The sequence below is a fragment of the Euprymna scolopes genome, chromosome 3 (assembly GCF_053919585.1).
Source record: "Euprymna scolopes isolate OS-2025 chromosome 3, ASM5391958v1, whole genome shotgun sequence".
Classification (NCBI taxonomy): domain Eukaryota; kingdom Metazoa; phylum Mollusca; class Cephalopoda; order Sepiida; family Sepiolidae; genus Euprymna; species Euprymna scolopes.
The window spans coordinates 29,037,038-29,062,689 of NC_136484.1; the positions used below are offsets into that span (position 1 = coordinate 29,037,038).

General features: G+C 35.0%; 1 protein-coding gene across 3 annotated transcripts in view; it reads left to right on the forward strand.

The window, feature by feature from the left end:
* LOC145254440 (coronin-7-like) overlaps positions 1–25,652 on the forward strand; it is a 398,384-nt gene that overhangs the window by 101,160 nt on the left and 271,572 nt on the right. Inside the window, exon 1 of one of the 3 annotated variants that reach the window (XM_080113026.1) lies at positions 2,230–2,717. The exons of the other annotated variants lie outside the window; for them this stretch is intronic. The gene's annotated coding sequence lies outside the window, so the exon portion shown is untranslated. Of the gene's footprint in view, positions 1–2,229; positions 2,718–25,652 lie in introns of those variants that run through there. 3 annotated transcript variants of the gene reach the window in all.

A 25,652-nucleotide genomic window follows, 5' to 3' on the forward strand; every position in this document is an offset into this window, starting at 1 on the left:
TTTGAAGTTTTCATCATTTTAATTTCAAATTATTTCTTATAATTCCTTGTACTTTTTTCATATAACTCTTTTTATCTTTTCCTTTTCTTTATATTTTCCCCTCATTTTTTTTTTTTTTATTTATGTTCACTGTAACTTTCCTATCCTTCCTTTTTCTTTCCATAATTTATTATCTCACTTTATTCGTTAACATCAACAGCTTTTTTTTTTTAATTCTTTTCTTTTCAGTTATCATCCTTGTTTCTTTCTCTTTTATGTATTTTCTATTTTTAGAATTGTTCTCTTATTATTGATCTCTTTATTTATTTTATTTTATTTTATTTTATTTTTATTTATTTATTTTTTTTTACATTCTCTCTTTTAGTACATTGGTTTCTTCTTATCTCTATCCCAGGTTAATCCCCTCCTTATTTTTTGTCACTTGCTTTTTCAAATTGTTTGAAAAAGGCTATAGATACAATTTTAATGTTAATTTGATCTATTATTAAACAAATAGTGTACATCCTCCGTCAAAATCCAAATAAAAAATATAAATTAAAAAATTGCTTCACCAGTTTTTGCACTAATATTCATATAAAATCTTAAAATTACGTCTGTATATTAATTTTTTTATATATAAACTATTCTCATTATTTCGGATCTTAAAACAAAACAAAAAAAATGCCAACTATTGACTTATTATTTAGAGTGAGGAATTTCTTTCCAAATTTATTTCAAAAAGCAGTGATCGTTTGGTTTACTATTTGTTTTCTTGCTTCCTCTAAACACTGGGGTGATAGAAAGAGGTGTACTTTTTACTCATTAACGTTTGTTTGACGGAATAGATTTTTATTTATATATACACAAATAAATACACATTGGACTTTATCATAGAATGGAGGATTTAAGATTTAACTTATTAAGTATCTACAAAACAAAAAGGAAAAGGATGAAAAAAAAATCCATCATCGGAGTTGTTTTTCAAAACCCTGACTCTGGTTCCTGCAAAATTTATAAGTTCTCACTATTGACTCCAGAAACGAGGAACTAACTTAAAACAAAAGAATCTCTAGAGTTCCTATTTTACTTGCCTTTTCATGAAAAGTTAGATACAGGTTTGGTTTTTAATGTGGGGAAAATCCAGCCCCCCCCCCCCCAAAAAAGAGCACTCTGGATTGTGAGAAAAATAAAATTTCCACAGTCTGGAAGGATTTCTACTTCACTGACTGAAGACAGGAAAGATGAAGTGTGTTTTCAGAAAAGATACTAAACCGTGCTCCTACCTAAAAAATTGTATAAAACATCCAGACTCCAACTTCTGCAAAGATTATCGATTCCTGTCCCCTGAGGTGAGAAGCAGTTTTAAAAAATCCAACTCCGAAGTTAGTTTTAAGAAAAACCCTGACTCTGACTACTGCAACAATTTCTGCCTCCAGACTCCAACTTACCATCTCTGATATAAAGATAGTATGTTAATTCCCTTCAATTCTTGTGTTAATTGCCGGTGGCCTGGAAGAAAGCTCCTAGCCTCATAGGTGATTTTGTAACTGGGTTTGAATTTCCCAGCCAACAATAATTATCACTTTCTACACTGATGATATCGTAAGCATAAAACACTAGTGTCTGTAGATATAAAAATAATTGTTAATATTTATTTGAAAAAAAAAAAAATGTGTTTCTGCGGAGATATAACTGTCTATAAAAGTGACTGCGTGTGTGAACGATATCTACCAAACTATTCTGTCAATTTTTGGTCCACAGAATTGAAACGATATGTGTGCTATTCGGACCTGTGGAACACATTCGATTTAATTTTAAGCCAAAAAAAAAAAAAAAAAAAAAAAAAAAAAGTGGCTAAGAGGTCAAAATTGATAAACATAGTACTTGGCATGCGTAAGTCAAACTAATGTGAATCCTTTACACATGCGCAAATATACATTTATACATTTGTCAGTTAAGTTTTAGAGTCTTGATAAGCATGTGGCCTTAGCTCAGATGGTAGCAAATAACGTTGAACAGCTAAATGTTTTGGTTTCGATTCTAGTCATATATATTTTTTAAACTTTTGAAATCACTACTATATATTAGGTACAATATAATAATCAATAGAGAATTAGCTCTGTAATAATAAATACGAAATCTGCATAAATTAAAATTTCATATTTAAGCATATTTTACGACCAGACAACGCCGGACGATCTACTAGTATATATATATATATATATATATATATATATATATATCTGTTTCAGAGTCGATTGCTAGATTATACTAATCTTAGCAAAGCCTGTATTTTAATCTTCAAATACATTAGTTCATCACCTAGTAAATCATATTGGCCTCCTATTCTCTCGTTCTCCGTCTATCTCTTTATTGTGTTCACGGATGAGTGATCACTTCTGTAACAATAATGCCCCCCCCCCTCTTTTTACCTGCTTAATCACCGTCCCAAACCACCAGCGGCAGGAACAGCAGCAGCAGCCGCCACTTTTCCGTCGTCGCCGTCGCCGCTGCACGGTTGTTGTACGTTGAGGCGAGCACATCCGTAGTCTTAGGTTTTGGTGCATGGCCAGCGACAGTGGTTCTGCCAGTCCTGCCTCCGTTCTTTTCCTTTTTTTCCGGCAGTAGTGCACTAGTGCAGTCACTTTTTGATACTTATTGTTCCATAGGGATGTTCTTACCCACCGCTGAAGCAGCTGGCGTCAACGAAAATTCTACCGCATCTGCTATTGTCATCAGTAAGTATGATTCATTGGAACAAGCTTAAGACAGTGTTTATATTACAACTGACAATACCCCATGTCGTGCGTCAGTCTATCATACACATACATTTGTATATACACGCGCACACACATATCTAATTCTCAGATATAACTCAATATTTAATTTATAACATTGAGAACTTTGCAAAATAACGCTTAAATAAATACCATTTCATCGAATGTTGAAACCTACTTTTCCATTTTCATTATTAAATTGATATATATTTTCTCCAGAAACGTGTAAGATTTTTTGTTTGTTTCGAAATTGACATTAATCTGCAGTATGATATAACTAATATATATATTATTTTTAAAATATAATTATCTACTGACACGTGTTTCTTCGTCTACGACTCATCAGAGTGGCTGAATCTAGTGAGATTCGAAATCGGTTTAATATATATATATATATATATATATATATATATATATATATATATATATATATATATATATATATATATATATATATATATATAACTGTAATTTTGAAATACTTTCAGATTACAGGTTGTATTAAACTGTAAAATTGAATTGCATATAAATATTAGTGTGCGGGCGCTGCGGGCCTTGGGGAGTGTGGAGCCACCCTTTAATTGCCATTGCTCCCAGGTCCACTCTGACCCGGAGTGGTAGTACCTGTTAGAGTCCCAACTATGGGTTAAATAGAATCCGACTTAAAAAATAAATATATTCCATTAAAAAATCGTTCCTCAAAATCACTAGATTCGGCACTAAAATAATATGAAAAAGGTTGATATGCCGTAAAACAAAAACAACCAACCAACCAACCAACCAAATATTAGTGACAATATTTATAAGACAATCCCAATTAGATAAAAAAAAAAACTCAATATACGAGATATAGAGCAATAGAATAAATGAAAAATTGGAGTTAAATTCTGTAAATTAAAAAAAAATTACGACAAATTTATTATTTCATAAGGAATACAAAAATATTTAACTTTTTTTTTTTCTCTAATCCATGGATTTTCAACAAATGGCTCATCAGAGGGAATGTATTCAGCAAAATAACTAACACTAACGTAATGTACTTGCAATAACCCTTATCCCTGAGTGGCTTCCGGGCCTTGATAAGTGGTGATCACTGTGTAAAAAAAAAAAAAAAAATAATAATGTTTATAATCAGTATAAATTTTGCTATTTGGCACATAGATGGAAAAACTAAAGATCTTGCATAAAAGCCTATATATAATCGTTCCCGACAAATCATCGTAAACAAAATATTGACTCGGTCCGTGCATTATTTTCTGACTAGTGTACATTATCAGTCAAAAATGATGGGGGGGGGAATTATGCTTCCCCTGTATTCTTCATTATATTCATATAAAACCATAGAATTATGTTAGTAATTTTTCATGTATACATTATTATTATTTTGATGAACGTGACGGGATGAAAGTACATATATTTCTGTTTATATCAATATACAAATAAATACGCATGAGTCTATATTATTATATATCGTTATATAGAATGACAAACAAGAAAACAAGCATATGCAGCTGCTGCTGCCGCCGCACGCTCGCGCGTGTGCGTGTGATATATCTCTCAAATGATTTTTCCAGCATTGCATCTTTTAAGTGGTTTATGATCGCTGTGGTTTGTTTAACTGGGTTTAAAAGAAAAAAAAAAAAAAAAAAAAAAAACGACAGTGAATCAAGACAAGAAACCTTGGTACCATTCAATGGCCACTTAAGTGGCTAGCATGTAAATAAACACACAGACACACGTGTCTGTGTGTTTATTGGCTAAACATGAATGTTCTTTTTTTCACATTTCACAAATAAAAAAAATAGTTTTATAGAAAACAAAAGCATGAAATTTGTGTCATTGTGAATTTTTAGTTAATATTTCGAACAGTTTTCCGTTCTTTATCAAAAAATGTATCTAAAATAATTGAATAAATATGAAATTTCTATGAAAAACTTGGCATTTTCAACTTTATAAAATGCTCATTTCTTTGTCTTAACATACGAGTTGATTCACATGAAATCATTCTTTTGAATGACACAGAGCACCATTATTATTATTGGCTCACATGGAGCTTTCACACAAGTCAACGAACGATCGGTTTGGAGACCCGTGGTGTTCTCTGGAAGCTGAGTGACAACAAGTCTCCCCAGACGTCCAGCTCTCTCCACCTCCTTCGATAGCATTTGCAAATATGTTTGAGTCATCGCAACAGCTGCTTACCATTGATTTCTCGCTGGTAGTGGCCATTGGTTTGTACTGGACTTTGAGTGGCACTAAGCCTTCCAACGATCCCAGTTCTCTTCGTGCTTGACAAGCGGAGGTCTGGCCAGCGCTCTCTCCTCGGTCTTTCCATCCTCCTTGACCTTCTCGGCTCTTTGGTATCACTTTTCTATGGGGGGGGGGGTGATGAGACAATGGGAGGGATGCATGATGGTGGTGTAGAACTTGTAGATATGCAGCTCCCGCGTTCTTCATTCCCTGTAACGCTTCTTTGTTATATTGTCTTGTGTTATTCCCCACATTCTAGGGTTTTCCTTAATATTTCAGCTGTTTTCTTTATCGTTAGGCGTTGTATTTTTGCAGTTATTCCTCTGATTCCAATTTCTGCCATTCTTTATTATTATTATTATTATTATTATTATTATTATTATTATTATTATTATTTACTAGCAGATGTACCCGGCGTTTTCCGGTATTAAATGTAATGTTAAATTCCTTAAAAAAAATGAAGTAAAAAAAGGAGAAGAACCTGAGACCTGTGCATGCGAGTATTATGTTTTTTCTAAACAGTTCACTTCTTGTAAGTAAAAAAAAAAAAAATACTGGAGCTGAAATCAAAACCAAAATCTAAAGACAGTGAGTTAAGTACGATAACAATTAGACCAGTTTGCCACGATCTTTCAAAAGTGTTTTCAAACCTACTTAAGGGAGCTGCCATATGAACAATTTGCGCATGCACAGTTGTGAAACAGTTGACAGATAAAAATCCGATGACTCCCAAATACCAATTTTCAATTTTTACCCCTTAGCAGCCCTTTTCTCCAACCAATTAAACTAATTAAAAAGCTTTCCACATGTCTGAATACCCTATATACCAAATTTCAAATATGTAGATCAAAATTCGTTGAGTATATAAGTTGAGAGTTGTCCTCACATTCTCACTTTTATGGACATATAGAATAGATAGTTTTTTGTTTAATATCAAAGTGTGTGCGTTCATCTTGTTTTGATTATCGTTAACTACAAATAATTTCTCCAGTCAAGTCTTATTTCAAAACGAAATCCTTCTCGGTCTGTAAAGAACTTCTACACATCAAAAACGCCTACACCGAACTTTAGATGTGATTTACGTGTGTTTTGTTTTAAAATCAATTTTTTTTTCGATTCATTTACCGATGTGAATTTGATGTCTATTAAAATACATGCATTATACTAGCAGAACCTGTTTTGGTGTTGCGTAGGAAAAAGTGAGCAATGGAAGCAACTTTTGTTTCTAACATTGAACTGCATGTTACGTTTATTTTGTAATTTCTAATAATACGAGGGTCGTTCTCAAAAGTAAAGTCTCCTATTTTTTTTACCCAAAAAATTGAAGAGTTGCGAAGACGGAAGTTGTATCATAGAAACGAGCTACCATTTGTGCTCCATTTTTCTACATACGAGGGGCGTGCAATAAGTAATGCCCCTGGCCCACTTCCCATAGCAGTAGAGCGACGAAACTTGGTACAGTTATTAGTCTTTCTCTACATAGGAACCACCCAGAGTTATGCATTTCTCCCATCGTTTGATGCAGCTCTGGAGACCGTTTTTATAGACCACCCCAGGTTGGTCCTCCAACCACGACGTGACTTCAGAAATCAAGGCTGCATCATCTGGGAAACGCTTTCCTTTCAAAAACAACTTCATGGCTGGGAAGAGGTGAAAGTCAGAGGGTGCAAGGTCAGGAGAGTAGAGAGGATGGGGGAGGATTTCATAACTACACGCCCGTGCTTCTGATCTGACGACATGCGAGTTGTGGACCAGAGCGTTGTCCTACAGGAGGAGGGTACCTTTGCTGATCTTGCTCCATCTTTTGATTTTGATAGCTTCCCTTAATTTCCTCAAAAGTGATGCATAATAGGCTCCTGTAATTGTGGTACCCTTTGCCAGGAAATTTGTCATCACTACTCCGTCCTGGTCCCAGAAGACTGTGAGCATGACCTTGCCAGCGGAGGGCTGCACCCTTGCCTTATTTGGAGGTGGTGAGTCCAAGTGCTTCCACTGCATTGACTGGGCTTTGGTCTCTGGATCATAGTGATGGACCCAGGTTTCATACTGTGTAATCAGTCTTTTGAAAAACTTTGACTCATCTTCTTGGCACATCTCCAAATTCATCCTCAAGCACTCGACGCATTCTCGCTTCTGGAATGGTGTGAGCAACCTGGGAATTCATCTGCCAGACACCTTATGCATATGCAAATGGTCATGAATGATAGTTTCCATAGACGCTGTACTAATCTTGACATCTTGGGCTATTTGGCGAATAGTAATGCGCCGATCTTCCAAAATGGCAGCCTCAACTTGATGGACAGATGCCTCATCAATGGCAGAAGGGGAAGGGGCGACCAGGTTTGGGAGCTGTTTCCACAGACTTCCGGCCATGTTTGAATTTATGATGCCAGCGTTTTACAAGGTCATATGATGGGGCATTATCACCATAAGTTTCTTTCATTTCATCAAAAGTCTCCTGTGGTGTGCATCCTTTCAAATACAAAAACCGGATCACTGCTCGACATTCAACAGGCTCCATTTCACACCTGACTCAGTTCAAACACCTGTAAAACAGAAACCACAATTAGTTCAGAGCTGTAATTTGTCACATAACCCGTAGAGATATAAATCATTGCACATAACCTGTAGAGATATAAATCATTGCAAAATTTCAGCTAGATCAGACAACTGGAAGTGGTTCAGGGGCATTACTTATTCCACACCCCTCGTAGTTACGACCATTCTCAATGTACTTTTGCAAGAAATTCAATGACGCATCTTTGCTTCTGACACACACCCATGACAGAGGTTGCTTTCTAAAAATTTCACACGATCAATATCTGCAACAGAGAAATGAAACTTTCAGGACATGAATGCATAAGTTCAATCATCATGAGAATGCAACTACAATCTCTCATGATTTGTTCAGGAGGAATAAAAAATAGGAGGCATTACTTTTGGAACACACCATCGTAATAATAATATACAAGGTATAAAATAAACGGTCTATGTGGTTTACAGACGTCTGCCACTCCCAAAGAAAAGTATGTCCATTGTATTTTTGTGTCTGCGCATGTTTATTAGATAATCCAACATGTAAGTAATATGCAAAAGTTACTGATAAAAATAGGGTTCAATATTTAACAGTGTCTCTTTAGTGCCGTATTATCCATAAGGCTGAGTAGGGAACCAAACAATTTCTTTAACATGATGGACATGGCAAATGTGTGCTCAAAATTAATTCAGATGGATTTCTTTGATATAAGACGCTAAAAGAATGCATTAGTTCTATATAAAGAGAGTGAAATTAGCAGTGGAAGGAGGCATTAGGAAATGCTGAATTACTCCAAGAATCTCAAAAACATGACACTGCGTTACTCCTTTCTATGTCTTATTTATATATCTATAAAAGTGAAATTATGTGTGTGTCTGTGTGTGTGTACATTTCCCTACCAAATTACTCTGTCAATTTTCAGTCTACAGACTCGAGACTTGACATAAGGGATATTGAGATTTGAGAAAAATTTTTTAATCGGTTTACAGCCAGAAAATTGGCTGTCATAGAATCAAAATTCAACGATTTGACTTTTGAAAACTCTACCAAACTCCTCCGCTAATTTTCGGTCTAAACACTTGAAATTTTAGATGTGGGTTACTTGGACATGGATCAAACTTTTTAATTCAATTTGAGCCCAAAGCAATAAATGTTAAAGGGTCAAAATTGGAGTCAAGGATAAAAAAAATTGACCTCTGCGGTCTCTACCAAATTACTCAGCCAATTTTTGGTCTAAACATTTGAAAGTGTATTCATATATGCAGTAAGCTTTTTAATCAGTATTTGAGCGAAAATTTGGCTGCCAAGAGGTCAAAGTTGAAAGAGATGACCTTTGCAGACTATACAAAACTCCTCCGCCAATTTTGGGTCTAAACACTTGAAATTTTAAATGTAGGTAACCTGGACACGAGTCAAACTATTTAATATATATATACATATGCACATAAAGTTATGAACAGTACATAGGGCACATCTGCTGTAGATCTAGCAGAACGGAAACCATATTGTGTGTCACTCAGAAGGTTATTTTTGCTGAGATGGTTGATTACTTCTCTAACACAGATTCCAGTAACTTATTCATGGCGCACAGGAGACTTATTGGCCTTTACTGAGAGGGACATGACCGATCACCTGAATTCTAAAATACAGGGCATACTGATGAGATTTTCCAGGGTGATAGGAAGCAATTCTCCTTAAGACAACGTTTAAACAGTTTTGTAAGTATGGGTGCTAGTTCTGGTTGAAGTTTTTTTAGTACTATAATTGGAATACCGTCAGGGCCAGTTGCTTTACTGGAATCAAGGTTTTTGATTAGCTTGGCAACATCACATACAGATATTGTATATCACATAGTGTGTTTTCTGATACAGGAGGAAATATTGGGTGTTGGCAGCCTTGGTCGCAAAGGGTAGAATTAGCTGCAAAGTTCTTGGCAAAAAGTTTGGCTTTGTCTGATGCTGACGAGATTACCTCAGGTCCATTAATGACAGTTGGGATAGAGCACATGCTTCTGTTCAGGATTCTGTTTGCTATTTGCCAAAACTGGTGGGAACCAAGCCGCTGCTCAGCTACTTTGTACTTGACGGTCTGAGCATACAACTCTCTTCGATCTTTATTACTTTTTTACAGTAATTGCTGGCAGTCCTGAAGGTGGCTTTAGTCTCAGTACATCTATTATGTTGGAAGTAATGGAAAAAGTGATTTCTATGCGCAATGGCAGCAGCACATTCTGGAGAAAACCACGGCTGGCTGAAGGTTTTTGCTCGAGGGTATGAAACGGTCTATACCTACAATTAACCATTCCGTCAGTTCTTATACTATAGAGGATACATCCTTTTTAAACATGAAATGCAGAGGTAGATCTGATATAAATGCATGGAAGTTATCCCAGTCAACCATAGAGTATCGATATACTGTACGATGTAGAGGTACATCTGAGGACTTATTACATTTCATTTTTATCTTAACTGATACAACAGAGTGGTCGGAAGATCCAAGTGGAGACAGAATGGAAGCTGAACACAGTTCAGGGCAAGTTGTGAGAAAAAGGTCTAGGAGACTTGCATACTGGCCGTCAGTATCAGGCACACGGGTTGGTTCGTGAACAATCTGAGTGAGGTCATAAGCAATGGAGAAATCATGACAGAACCTCCCCTCATCATCGGTCTTGTTTAAGTGAGTTAACCATTCCACATTGTGAACATTGAAGTCTCCAACCTTAAATATTTTCTTTAATTCTGAAATCACATTTTTTATAATCATTTCCACAAAATATAAAGTCATTTACATGCATTGCCAGAATACCCATCAAGTTTTCAGATAAGTCCTACCAAAAAACAATGCACTGTCAGATGCACTTACCATTCCTTTTAGTTTAGCTAATTCCTGAGGAACTCTTATGAATGTGGTGCATCATTCAATCCATAAATACATCTTTTCATTGTCCATACTTGTGACTCTGGACATGCCGTAGTTGGTGGTCTGAGAAATACTTCTCTCTCTCTAGCATATAACGTTGCAAAAATGCTGAGGTGAAATCAAGTCCCCACCTGCCAATTCTTAATGGAGGCTGTTAACATTACAAGCCGCATAACTTTACGACTGCATGTTGGAGAGTGTTTTTAGGTTGTGTGAATTTTCTTCATAGCCAAGACGGGCTTTCGTTATCTTTTTGTTATCCTTAACTTTCTCTGTCATTACCCATCTTGTTGATATGCATTTTTGTCCTATTTTAGGGACACATTCATACATTTCATAAGTTTTCATGCTTTCTATTTCTTTCTCCTTTGCATCAATCACATCTTTTGCTTGTTCAGTTGTGAGGAAAACGTTCTTCATCATCTCCTTCTATTACTTGGAAGTTCTTGCCACTGATCAACCTTCTCCCAATTGGTACACACCAAGCATTTTGTGAAGCTGGTTCTATATTCTGCCAATGGCTATAATTTCCAGTTGATTTTGGTTGTGTACTCCTAATCATTCTTTTTTCCATTCATTACTTCCAATAATTTTATATTCCACTATTTTCCCTTTATTCGGTCTTGTAGTTTTTTTGTCTTTTAGTTCCTCCCTGTTTCTATTGGAATTTTCATCATGTTGATCTTCAACTTCCTTTTCCAAGACTTCATTCATCTCATTTAAGGGAATTTTAATTTTCTTTAATCCTTGGCATTTCAAGCTCTTGTTTGCATTCATCAAGTGACATAGATGCATCCTGTAGAATGTTCCTCCATGTCTGATAAATACAAATTGACCCTCTTTACACAAAACTAACAGCCCAAGCCAAAGCTATTTCTGTTTCACATTTCTCATCTTATAATGTTTTCTCCATTGCTTTAGCCAATATTAGATTATGATGTTCCACAGTCCATTACTGAATGGACTTTCAATGGCTGTAATGCAAGTTTCGATATTCATTTTTTCGTTCATCTCTCTGTAACCATCATTAAATTCTCCCTCATTATCACTCAAGAAACATTTGGGAACTCCAAAATATGCTATTCACATTAAAAATAGCTGCAAATAATTTCTTGCCTCTTCTTGGTTTTAATCAACTGAGTACCCAGTGGATGCGTTAATTAGGTGTAAAATCCAGCATTGGTTATGTCTGAATTCTTTTAAGTCCATACATACAGTGTCATTAAACCGGTTTCCAAGAGCCAACTCCATCACCGGACGAAGAGAGAGGTTTTCTAAGCCTTAAACAAACCGAACACGAATCACAGACATCCTTAATAAGAGCCAGAAACTCCTTATCCTTAAAGCCCCTACTGCCTCTCACCAATTATACCAATTTCTCTTTTGGTGCATGAGCAAACTGTTTACGTAATTTCTCGGCCTTCGTTCTTTTCTCTATTCTAGAGCATTTTTTTAAGGCTTCACAATGTAACACAAAGTTTGGTGACTTTTCAGCTTGTAAAAGCATATTTGTCAATGGAAGACTATAATGTCCAGAAATTGTTTTTTTTAATTTTATAAATCTGCCTAAAATCTTACAGCTGTCATTTTTAAAATCTAGTATCATGCCAGCAGTTTTCATTGATTTATGACGTAGTAACAAGGGTAAATAATTTTTGACAATGTCAGCCTCTATGTATGTTCTGACACCCTTTTATGCCTCCTATAGTTACTGGAAATTTAACTGCTTTAATTATTTTTACTCCCTTCTATCACCAAAATAAAATGTCCTGTCATTATTAACCACTTATCTCAGTCATTTAATGTACCAAAAAATACATTAAACCAAAGTTCTCGAGTAAAGTTTTAGAACAGACAGAATCCAACATTGCCATACCCAGTGTTTCTTTTACAAGATTGGACATTTTTATATTAGAATCATGTATCAATGTTTGATAACAGGACTCGGAATTAATTAATGAGAGGTGTCCATCCACAACAATGTCAATATTTCTAAGGCCAAAACCAGTACAGTCTCTGGCAAAATGGAACAACGCATTGTCCTATCTTGTCTGTCCGTTGGATTTGTTTTGTTTCCTCGATAAAACTTTTGTTCGCTTTTACTTTTGTTCCGTTGGAAATGTACAGTTTCAATTTCTTCCTTGATGGCGAGAACTGTTTTACATTCCAATGCAGAAATATCAGAAAACACTTTTTTTTTTTTTTTAAGTATCCTTCATTCCTGCGTAATTTAAACTTCCAAAATGTTGTTCTTGCTAATTTTTCGTTTTCTTTCTATACATTTGCTGCATTTAAAACAAAAATGCTTGGACTCCCTCTGGCAGAGAAATTCCGTATTAATGTAATTTTTGGTATGAGAATTCATAACACACCAAAAAGTCAGTTATGTTTATTCCAGCAACTCTTTTGTAAGAGTAAAATTCATTGAATGACATGTATGCCATCGTGTTTTTGTCCCTTAAATATATCTCGTCCAACTTGTCCGTAATTATTTTTAATCCGTCAGTTTGGTCGTTATCTGTGATGTCTAAGTGTCGAACGCATTCTCTTATGTTTTGTGGCAATGACAAAAATATTGTTGGGCCCTGTTTTTTCTTTAGGTAAATCATTGAAGATAGACCATATACTTATGTCTTGTTTCCATTCGATGTACATTTCTGCACTCTACAGAATAGGTGGCTGTTTTGTAAATGACGCCATCTTTCTTTCAATTGTTTCAAGTTAAGTTGGACAGATATGATATCTGTCACACGAAAGAATATGCTCTGCTACCAATGTTAGTTCACGAAGTACTTCCCTCGACGTAGGATTAACATATGTTACTGTTGCTGGACGCCATATTGAATATCCACTCAAGACAAGAGACATAACTAAATATATAGATGAAAGCCACCAAGTTCGATAACTCCAACTTTAACACGAAAGGGGTCATTTTCTAGCCATCTGGTTCACAGGTGTAGTCTTATCTCTTCCTGAGATGTTGTTAGGGGCTTGATATAAGTGAGGAAGCTTTTTCTTGACTTCACTCGTTGGATCATTGGATCACATCCATGAAGGAGATGACGTTCATCACTGATAACTTTTATGTCTATTAATATTTTATATCAAAAATATTAACAGCATTCTTTGTGGCATACTTGTGTCCAAATTAAATATTGTTTAATTGTACATACACACCTTTATTCATAATATAATGTCTTCAGATTTCGAAACCACCTTCGCCGCATTCACGAGTTTTAACCTGTGTTTTCATTGTCATGTAATTATTATTGACTTAATGTTGTTGTGGACATGGCTAGGGATTGGATGCTCTGATCTTTGATATTACTTGTAACATTAGAAGCTTCAAAGTAGTTAATAAACATTAGAAATTTAGATATGAAAGAAGTTTTGTTTGTAGGTCATTTAGATGATACACTTCAACGAATATTCGCCAGGGAATTATCTCTGACACTCCTCTCCCTCCCTGCCCCGTCGTTTTCTTTTCTTTTTTGTTTTTTCTCCTTTTTATGCTGTTTTTCTGTTTAGTCAGACATTTTATTCTGGTTTGTGCATATATTTGAAGTTGAGAATTTCCTTATCTGCAATCTCCATTTATATATAAAGTCAGGTATGTGTATGTATTTATATATTTGTATGTACAGGATTCGCTTCTAAACTAATTAACTTATCATTATGAACTTTGGAACACGGCTCTTGAGCATAGGAGTGGGCAATGTGAGCTGTATTTAGTTTTATGCAAAGAAGGGGTGGAAATCTTTTGTGAAAATTCAAATACCTAAAATTTTTGTGAAAATTTTATCACGAGTATTGGACATCAATTAATAAATATCCTATAAATTTCAGTTTCTTTGGAGTTTTAAAAAGATTTTAAGGGGTATAATATGGGCACAACCTTCCATTTGAAAACTCAAATATTTTAGATTTGCATATAATTTGATCCGTAGTTGTTAGACATCATTAAAGCAAGATTCTCTGAATTTCAATTTCTTTTATGATCCCTTGAGCCTAAGCTCTGAATTTAGTGATGGAACGATTCCAATACTATTCCCAATTCTTATACAATTACCGATTCCGATTCTTTATAAATCTCCTAATATCTAAGTATAGAATTGTATTTTTTCACGGTTACCTTAAAAACACATGTTAAATGTACAGATATTTTATCAAATGTAAAAATACATTTGTAGGGGTGTGAGGGTGATCTATCGATTTTAGTTTTACTGGTAGCTTTAAAATCAGTAGATTTTCATTATTTTATCATTAATATCAGCAGTAGAAGATTTTACTTTAAAAAAAAAAGGCAGATAAAACGCCAATTAAGAGAATCATTTTTGGCATCAGAAAATAGACACAAATTTTTCCGATTCCAATATCTCTAAAAGTGTCGATTTTTTTTTTTGGATTGCCGATTCCGATTAATCGTTCTAACACTACCTGAATTTTAGAGATTCTCTAGAATCCAAATCATTTAACAAGTTTTGATCAAAATTAGAAATAAGAGATGCACGAGAAGTAGAACGAGAAAGTTCCAGGAACTTCTGTTAGTAATCAACAACACGTTACCATTGTCGACAAAGGGAAGAATCTATCAGGCATGTGTATGCAGTCCCACAGAAAACAAGTTGCTTGTCTTTCTCTGCTCTATTGTTAGTTTCATGGTAAGTGCTCGATTGAGCTCTTATTTATGCCCCCCCCTCCCTCTCCAAAAAACATTCACAACAAAAATTCATCTAGCTACAACCACTAAATAACTTTCCTTTCTTCCTCTGGGTACCTGAAACTAAACAGAACTTTCATTAGCGAAGTTTCTTTCCAAGAATAACTCGTCTGTTAAACACAATATCATGAAGATGCTTTCCAGCTGAATACAACATGGTCGTTTTCAAGTCCTGTTAAATTCTTGTTGAGCTGTCTTCTTAAATCAAATTCTGTCGTATTTCAACCAACCACTGTGTTGTCTCATCGTCCACCTGACAAACTCATTTCTGAAGAGAAAGCAAACGCATTCAGTTTGAAGTTGACAAATGACTTTAGAAGATATGGAGAGGAATGCATACTGAAAAGCTGATAGGCTATATTTAGTTCTCTTCCACTGTAAGAACTGTGACACCAGGGTCGGAAAGTGGGATTGAGAAGACAGTGCCCTCCAAGAAGAGGCACTCTGACTTGCAAAAAGTGGCTGAGCAACCCCGGCGGCATTCTCTGGTAAGGGCATCTCAGGCGATTAGCAATAAACTAACCCCTTCTCAAAGAAAGAAGATAAAGCCTGGGAGAGTGGACTTCGTAGAACTGCACAAAACCAGTATTACATCACAAACAACAGGGAACAGGTCATAACAGGAATGGTCTAAACTCTGTTGATTTTATTAGCCCAAGGATAAAAATCCCTAACCGATTAGCAAGGGAATCATCTTTGTTGCATATTAGATTTATAGAGAACGTTGTGGTTGCAACTATTCATTTCAAGAGGGAGATTTTGAGATTTTCTGAATTTAAGTTACATACTTGGCTATACTTTTCAGAATAATTACTTTTTATTATTCTGTGATCCTGAGAAAATCAGCTTTTTTTTTCTTTTTTTTTTTTTTCAGCTTTCGTGCAGTTTTTTATTTTTATTTTTTTCATCTTTCTTTTAACCCTTCTTTTTCCTTTTAATCCATTCTTTTCCTTTTTTTTCTTTTTCTTTTGCCTGTTCTTTTTTTCTTTTTCCTGTCTTTATGTTAATCTTTTCCTATTTTTCTTGTTTTTTATTTCTTTCAATTCTTTTCTCAAATCAAAGTTTTTTTTGTATTTTTATTCAAAGCTTTTTCCTTTAAATCTCAATTTTTATTGTATTTATTTATTTTACTTCTGTCTTTCGGTAAATCCATTGATCTTGAACCGTGAACTTTGATCTTCGTTTCTTAAAGACTTTTATTGTTTCTTTATATTTTTTCCTTTTTTTTTTAACTGTTGAACGTCTATGATTAGATTTAAAAATCTTCAGGTTAATGCATCGAAAATAACGAAAAGATAAAAACAAAAACAACCACTGCAAAAAAAAAAAAAAAAAAAAAAAATTCATTCTCCTAAATAAAAAGCCTCAAAAATAATCTGTACAAAGCTTTTAAGTTCAAGTTCAAGATGAAACCATACAAACGTGTATTTGAGAAAGTCAGACTTCTATAATTATGGACGTCCTAAATAACCTGTTATTTTTCACAATTTCTCCCTGAATAATAACCTGAATAATAACCTAGTCTAATAATAACGTAGTCTGATAATAGTAAACAAGTAATGAAGTAGGGAGATTGGCAGTGCAACTTTACGAAATAAGTAAAAGTAATATGGGTGTCTGCAAATACTGTAAGAAAAAAAAAAGAAAAAAACACAGTAAATGTTGAAGTCAACAGATGAAATAATAAAAAGAAAAACAATGCGAAAAAAATAAATACATTGATATCTCACTGCCCAACTCCCTACACAGCATCCCTGTAAATTTGGTCCAAAATAGTAGCCCCTTATGACAACATGGCACTGTGTATTGTTTGGGGTGAAATAACAATAAAAAAAGAAGACATTGAGAATATATATTAATTTCATATTCATTTTGTAGTTTAGTATTATTAGATGGTTCTAGTGTTCAATCGCTCTGTATAGACAAACAAGCAGCCGCCCGGCGTTGCCCAGCCGTAAAATATGCACAAATATAAATATTATATTTTAATTAATGAAAAATTCTTATTTATTATTAATAGAAATATCATAGGTATTAAACGTAACGTTAAATTAAAAAAAAAGAAAAAAAAAAAGAAACTGAGACATGCGCATGCGAATATTATGTTTTTTCTAAACAGTTCACTTCTTGTAAGTAAAAGAAATAATGCTCTAGTTGAGATCGAAACCAAAACCTAAAGAGAGTGAATCAAGTGCTATAACAGTTAGGCCAGCTTGACACGATTTGTACAAAGTGTTTTCAAATGTAGTTCTTCTTAGCATAAAGAAGCTGTCATGAAACATGACCACGCATGCGCAGTCAAGAGACAGAGAGTGAAGAAGTTTGTTGGTGGTGGTTTCAGCTGGAAGAGTATTTGCTGCAAACGTTTTATGAGAAGCGACCATAGATTGGAGCTCAGTCGAACAGCTACCATAAACGTATCGATAGAGCAGAGATGGACTCACAGCATCTCTTCTGTGAGAAAGAGGGAGTAGGGAGGCGAAAAGTCCTCACTTACTAAATTTTGAAGACAGTTCTGTACCTTAAGGCAGGAAAGGATACTCTTGGGAGCTCCTCCTCAAGAGCACCTGCATAGATTTTTTTAATTTATAAATTGCCATTAAGTACCGAATTTTCTGATTATCAAAAAATAAAAAATGTATTTCTGAAAATCAATTATTTTCTTTTTGTTGTGTGTCTGTGAGGGTGGAGTGGCTGTGTAGGGGGAGGGTCCAGTTTGATTTGTCATTTTATAGGCAATCATTTTACAGGCATTACAACTAATGTTAACATTCAAGTTTTTTAAGCCTTTCAATAAAATAATGTTTATTGTAAAAAAGAATAAAAGAATTTTCATTTTCCAAACTATCAAATGTAAAAGCTAACCTTTGTTCAAGTATGTTAGCAGTGATATAAATATATATTTTTTTCGTTAAATTATACATTTGTTGCCAGTCTCAAGGTCAAGAATATTCAATCAATAGATGTCAGTCAGTGGTGGTGGTGATAGAGGTTGTTTAAGTCAGAAATGACAAAGCCAGTGTTAATCTCCCCAAACTGACTTAACCTTGCCATTGTGAACACGCCCATCAACAAAATATTTTCTTTTTTACAAAAGATAATTTTATGTGGTTTATTTAATTACACGAGTGCGAAAAAAAATGCTTCGCCAGTGTTCGCATTTACTGTTTATTTAGATATATTATTAAAATATTTATATAAAATCATAAAGTTACACCTATAATTTAATTTTTCACATATATAAATTATTAAAATCATTTCTGATTACCCGAAGAAAATAAAAAGCCCTATCGTAGACTTTTTATTTACAGTAAGATTTTTTTTCTGAATTTATTTCAGACAGTGGGGTTGTCTGACTTACTATTTGTTTTCCAGTTTTCCTGATGCTTTTTTTTTTCAATAGGACAGGACTGAACTATTGCGAGTTCAAAAGAAAACGTTAGTAATCTCTGATGATCTATAGAAAAAGAAACACAGATCTTTACTTTTTCTGTTTCCATAGAACTGAAGATGTGACTTATAACAGAAGTTTCTAATATTATATCTTCACACTGATGTATAACTCTAAATACCAGAGAATTAGTTTGTCTTAAAGAATCAATAAATTTTATCTTTACATCAATTTCCATTGCAATCTTGGAATTTTTCTTTTAGAAAAAAAAAAAAATTTATTTTTAATTTTTTTTTTTTAATTTATTTAGAGAATAATATTTATTTATTTTTTATTTTGTGTTAATCCTGATGTTCCTCTTTGTGTAATGTTTTTCCTTTTAAACTTTTTGTTGGAACGTTTTGATTTCTGTAGGAATTAATTAAACCAATTTTTAAAAGATGTCATTTCTCATTTCACAACTCCATTTTATTTTTTAATCTAAAGAAAGCATTTAAAAAATTCGTTTCTTGTTTTTGCTGGCAAATAATCGTTTTGAATGAAGAAATTTCAAGATGTTAGTTTTTTTTATTGTTGTTTTCTTAACGAATTAAACTATTAGCTAGAAGCATTTGAAAGAAAAATTAAATATGGTTGACAAGGTGTTAGAATGTCTAAATTATTGGAAAAAAAAGATGAAGAAAATGAGTAAGAATGTGAAAAATAGGTTAACGTAATAAAATAATTTTCTTTTTATGACAAATGATAATTGTAAAAGAATTCAAATGGAAACAATATTGTCAAAATAAAATATATCAAAGTAAAATTGTGTGAAAATAATTGTTAGAAGTTATAGGTATAGATAATAGTTTTCAAAATTAATTGTTAGAAGTTATAGATTTAAATAATGGTTTCAAAATTAATTTTTAGAAGTTATAGGCTTAATTTTATATTAAGTATGTATTTTAAATTTGATTAAAATAAGAAAAAAAATCTCCTTTAATGATGGTTTGGTTTGGTTTGGTTTTTGTTTTACGGCATATCAACCCTTTTCGGGTTTTTTAATGCTGAATCCAAAGATTTTGAAGAACATTTTTTTAATAGAATATATTTGTTGTTTTTAAGTCAGTTTCTATTTAACTGATAGTTGGGACCCTAACAAGTACTACCACTCTGGGTCAGAGTGGACCTGAGAGCAATGGTAATTAAAGGATGGCTCCACACTCCCCAAAGCCTGCAAGCTGGAGCCCCACCACTGGATATAGTTTAAGGTCATATCCAGGACCTCCTTTAGTGAAATGCTTAAGTTTAGAATCCTCCGCACCATAGTCCAAGAGGCATTTAGACTAATATTTTGATCTTTTTCTATGGTTGTGAAACATGGCTAAAGAAAAAGGTTAACCTGACTGGACTTAAATCTCTAACAACAACTGTCTTCTGTTGCATTCTGTGCTGTCGCCATGTGAATCAAATACCAATTCAAGCTCTCTCAATCAATGACTACATCTCTGACTCTTGCTGCCCACCCTTCACAAATGCTAAGATAGTTCAAGCATACAGAAAGAGAACTCATTCATGAGGTTCCCCCACTTTTATTTTACCTTATTGATGCAAACAGTTAAAGATCTGGGCGGAAACAACTAAAGGCAATCAAGCTGCACTATTAAACCCACAAGTAGTTGGTTTTCAACTGTGAGATTGAGATATTGTGTTACCTAGCTCAGGATCGGCAAAACTTGCTCAGTAAAAACTCATCTCAAGATGACCCAGGTGATAACCTCTACCAGTACGTCATGCTTCCCAAAGGAACATCTTATAACAGGGACATATAATATGAATATGTCATGATAATTTATAGATAGTAAGTTATGAAAATATATTTGTGGCAATTAAGCTACACAGAGGTTTCTGCATTTCATCCTTGCATATTTTCATAGCTAGTTTTACTCAAGTATTGAGCCCTGTTAGAGTAAATATTGAAGATCGATACATAAAAATATTATTTCCTTAAAACATTTTATGTTAATACAAGAAATAATTACATAAAATAAACACAAAATCACATTGGCACACTGGTTCCCGTCAGATCAGTGAAGTTAAGCAATGTTGAGCCTGGTCAGTACTAAAATGAGTGACCATCTGGGAATTCCAGGTGCTGTATGTCCTCTCCACTTATCTTGGCATTGTTTCCAATCAGTCTTGGACTTCTCCTTACCACTGGACACAAGCAGTGCTCATTCAGGAGAGGTGTAGTTGGGAATTGCACAACCCTTGTCTCACAATTATATGTGCAACTATCTTCCAGGGTGTCCATTGTCTCTTGAGACTGAACAGAGGCATCGAGATATATAGGGAAATAAAAGCAGGTATGATATTATAACATTAAAGAAAAAAGGAAAAGAAAACCTGTGGCCTTTTTAGAAAATTCTCAACGTTTCGTCCCCATTTTTGACAGACTCCTTCAGGAGAATAATAAGGATGATTAAGGAAAATAAAATATACCAAAAAATGAGTGTCATCTTTGGTATATTTCATTTTCCTCAATCATCCTTATCATTCTCCTGAGGAAGTCCTCCAAAAATGGGGACGAAACGTTGAGAATTTTCTAAAAAGACCACAGGTTTTCTGTTCCTTTTTTCCATTTTATATATATGTATAAATTTAGAAATGAACAATATGACCCATTCATTTTTTAATTTAACATAAAAAAAAAAGTTGCCCCATAAGTATGTCCATTATGCTGAGTTCATACCTGCAGTATTTCTAGGTATATAATCGTCTTACTTTGATTTCATATATATCTAAGGTGTCATTTTTTTTTTTTTTTTTTTTTACATGGAGGTCACCACTTATCAAGGCCCGAAGGCCACTCAGGGATAAGGGTTATTGCGTGTACAGTAATCAATGAGATAGTATTGTAGTAATCATTAGTATTGGAGATTTGATAGAGTGTCTTACTTAAGGGGGCGGTTTGTCAGGAATTTGTTTATGTTGGACTTGAAGACATCCATGTTGTAGTCAGGTGGGAAACAGGCAAACGGAAGAGAGTTCCACAGACATGCACTTCTGAGAAAGAATCTCTGCTCATGGAATCTACGTTTGGATTTAGGCAGATAAAGAGTGGGGAAAATTATTGACAGTAGTTTCAGCCAGACGGGTGTTTCTCTTGAAATATTGGCGACAACGAGAGATTGGAGCTCAGACGAGCACTTGCCATGGAAATAACGATAAAACAAAGACAGGCTTGCAACATCTCTTCTGTGGGAGAGAGGTTGCAGGGAAGAGAAAAGGGCACCCCCCCACTAAGCTACGAAGTCTATTTTGTACTCTGTCAAGGTAGGATAGGCTGTTTTTAGCAGCTCCTACCCAGATGTGGCAGCAGTACTCCGTCCTTGGACATACTTGGCTTTTATACAGATAGAGAATTGCATCAGTAGTGAGATATCTTCTGGAGCGGTAGAAGGATCCCACCATTTTCCCAGCTTCCTTGGCAACAGACCTGATGTACGTGTTCCATTTCAGATCAGGAGTAAAGGTCAAACCCAAAAGCTTGTCAAAACATGAAGCCTCCCCAAGATGAAAGCCATCCTTTTCAATTGATGCCAGATGGCGATCAGAGCATTGATGATGTAAAGATAGAAGCTTGGTTTTGGATGCATTAAAGGTAACCAGCCACCTCTTCCCCCACTGTACCACACGCTCAAGATCAGAAGAGAGAGAATCAGAGAGAACCTTGTCATTTACAGCCTTTGATGTGTTGCCATAAATGGTTGTGTCATCAGCATAGATGTCAACGAATGATTTAAATATGTGTTTTGGGAGATCATTAATGTAGATCAGGAAGAGAGTTGGTCCCAGGATGTACCCCTGAGGGACTCCAGCATTAATACTGTGGGCCTATGATTTCTGCTCATCAACCACTACTCTTATGAACCTATTGGAGAGAGATGGTTTAATGATAGAGAAAACATTACCAGTGATACCGTAGTTGGAAATCTTGTGAAGTAGGCCCTTATGCCATACCTTATCGAAGGCTTTCATATGTCAAGAGCAATTGCCCTGGAAAGGAAGCCTTCACTAATCCTATGAGATATAACCGTTAGCACATCTGCTGTAGATCTTGCGGAGCGGAAACCATATTGCATGTAACTAAGAAGGTTGTTTCTGCTGAGGTGGTTGACTACAACTTTATTTAATGTGGATTCCAGCAACTTACTCATGACACACAGGAGACTTATTGTTCTGTACTGAGAGGGAGATGACTTTTCACCTGAATTTTTAAATACAGGGCATACTGATGAGGTTTTCCAGGGTGTTGGAAGGCAACGTTTAAACAGTTTTGTAAGTACGAGGGCAAGTTCTGGTTGGATCTTTTTCAGCACTATAACTGGAATGCCGTCAGGGCCAGTTGCTTTACTGGAATCAAAGTTCTTGATTAGCTTGGCAACCTCACGCACAGACATTTGTATGTTGCATAGCGTGTTGTCTGTTATAGGGGGAAATACGGGAAGTTGATGGCCTTCGTCACATAGGGTAGAATTAGCTGCAAAGTTCTTGGCAAATAGTCTGGCCTTCTCTGATGCTGACAAGATGACCTCAGGTCCATTGATGATGGTTGGGATAGAACGCATGCTTCTGTTCAGGATCTTGTTTGGATTTAACGGACTGAGCATATAGCTCTCTTACATTTTTTATTACTCTTTTACAGTGGTTGCTGGCAGTCCCGAAAGCAGCTTTAGTCTCTGTACGTCTATTACGTTGGTAGCTGTGGAAAAAGTGATTTCTGTGCGCGATGGCAGCAGCATATTCTGGGGAGAACCATGGCTGGCTGTTAGGTTTTTGTTGGAATTTTTTGGATGGTATGAATCAGTCTATGCCTATAAGTAACCATTCGGTCAGGTCTGATACAATGGAGGATACATCCTTTTTAAACATGGAATGCAGAGGTAGATCGGATATGAATGTACGGAAGCTATCCATTACTTATTGCTCGATTTGAATACTAGCAATGTCTAAGCAATTGACTTCACTAATATATGTTATATATTAAATGACCTTGAGAAGAGAAGACAGAATATGTGTTGTTATGAGTAAGAGATCAGATTTGACATAAGAGAATAGGGGGAAAAAAAAAACAAATTAGCAATTAACATACTGAAATATAAGCTGTACCTTATTAGATGCAAAACAGGATGCTTATCGAAATATGTAGCTTGTAAAATTAGTCAGTGTCTAACACTGATTATCCTCTTTTTCATATCTCTGCTTGAAAATGTACCAGAACAACAACATATGTATTTCGGATATGAACATTGTTGTGATGATTGTAATTAATGGCGATCCAGCCAGAAAATGTTCCTCTGAAGACTTCACCATCAGTTTGGCTCGGAGTAGACAAAATGAATAGATCAATTAAGTTTGTCTTTCGCATTTCTTCATGTGTTCACCTATAAAAAAGTTACTAGATGAGGAAACCTGAGCTAGGATTTTGCTGCCATCATTTTATGGAAATGATGGAGCCCAATATAAACATAATCACCTGTATATTCAATAGTAGATTGCTTGTGGGGCCTGTCAGAGTTATATATATGTATGTATTTTTTTTTTTTTTTACATAGGCATAACCACTTATCAAGGTCAAAAGGCCACTCAAGGATAAGGGTTAAAGAATGTACAGTAGACAGTTGGACAATATAATAACCATTATTAATGGAAATTCGGTAAATTTGTTAACTTATATGGAACGGCTCATCAAAAACTTGTTTACGTTAGACTTGAAGACAACCATATTGTAGTCAGCTGGAAAGCAGGCAAACGGAAGATAATTCCATAGGCATGCAGTTCTAAGAAAGAAACTTTTGTTTATGGAATCTACATTTAGGTTTAGGCACAGATAAGGAGTGGGGGAAATTAGTGATAGTGTTTTCTGCTAGATGGGTGTTTCTTGTAAAAGTTTGGTAAAGGGGGACCATAGATTGGAGCTCAGTCGAGAACTAGCCATGAAAATAAAGATAAAGCGGAGACAAACTTGCAACATCTCTTCTGTGAAAAAGAGGTCCCCTATGAGGCTACAAAGTTTATTTTGAACTCTATGAAGGCAGGATAAGTCCTTTTTAGCAGCTCCCGCCCAGATGTGGCAACAGTACTCCATCGTTGGCCGTACCTGGCTCTTATATAGATAGAGAATTGTATCAGCAGTGAAATATCTACTGGATCGATAGAAGGATCCGACCATTTTTCCAGCGGCTTTGGCAACGGATTTAATATATGTGTTCCATTTTAGATCAGGAGTAAAGGTAAAGCCCAGAAGCTTGTCAAAACATGAGGTCTCCCCAAGACAAGAGCCATTCATTTCAATTGATGTCAGATGGAGATCAGAGCGCTGATAATGTAAAGATAAAAGCTTGGTTTTAGATGCATTAAAAGTAACAAGCCACCTCTTTCCCCATTGTACCACTTGCTCAAGATCAGAGGAGAGAGAATCGGAGAGAACTTGGTCGTTTACCGTCTTAGATGTGCTATCCTAGATAGTAGTATCATCAGCATAAATGTCTACGAATGATGTAAGGGTGTAATTTGGAAGATCATTAATGTAGATTAGGAAGAGAGTTGGGCCCAGGATGGACCCCTGAGGGACTCCAGCATTAATACTGAGAGCTTCTGATTTCTGCCCATCAACCACTACTCTTATGAACCTATCAGAGAGAAATGATTTAATAATTGAGAAGACATTTCCAGCTATACTGTATTTGGAAATCTTGTGAAGTAAACCTTTATGCCATACTCTATCAAAGGCCTTTGATTGATATATATATATATATATATATATATATATATATATATATATATATATATATATAATCATTTTCACAGCCAAAAGAACGCCGCAGCCCACATGAGTGTTGAAGTGTTAGAATCAGAGTTGCTTGAAATGTCTGGTTCATTGGCTGGCGTGGCTCTTGTGGGCTGCGGCGTTCTTTGGGCTGTGGAAATAATTATATATAATCTCTCACATTCTGAAAATATATATATATGTATATATATATATATATATATATATATATAATGTGTATGTATCTCGTTTAATGGTGTGGGATTGGT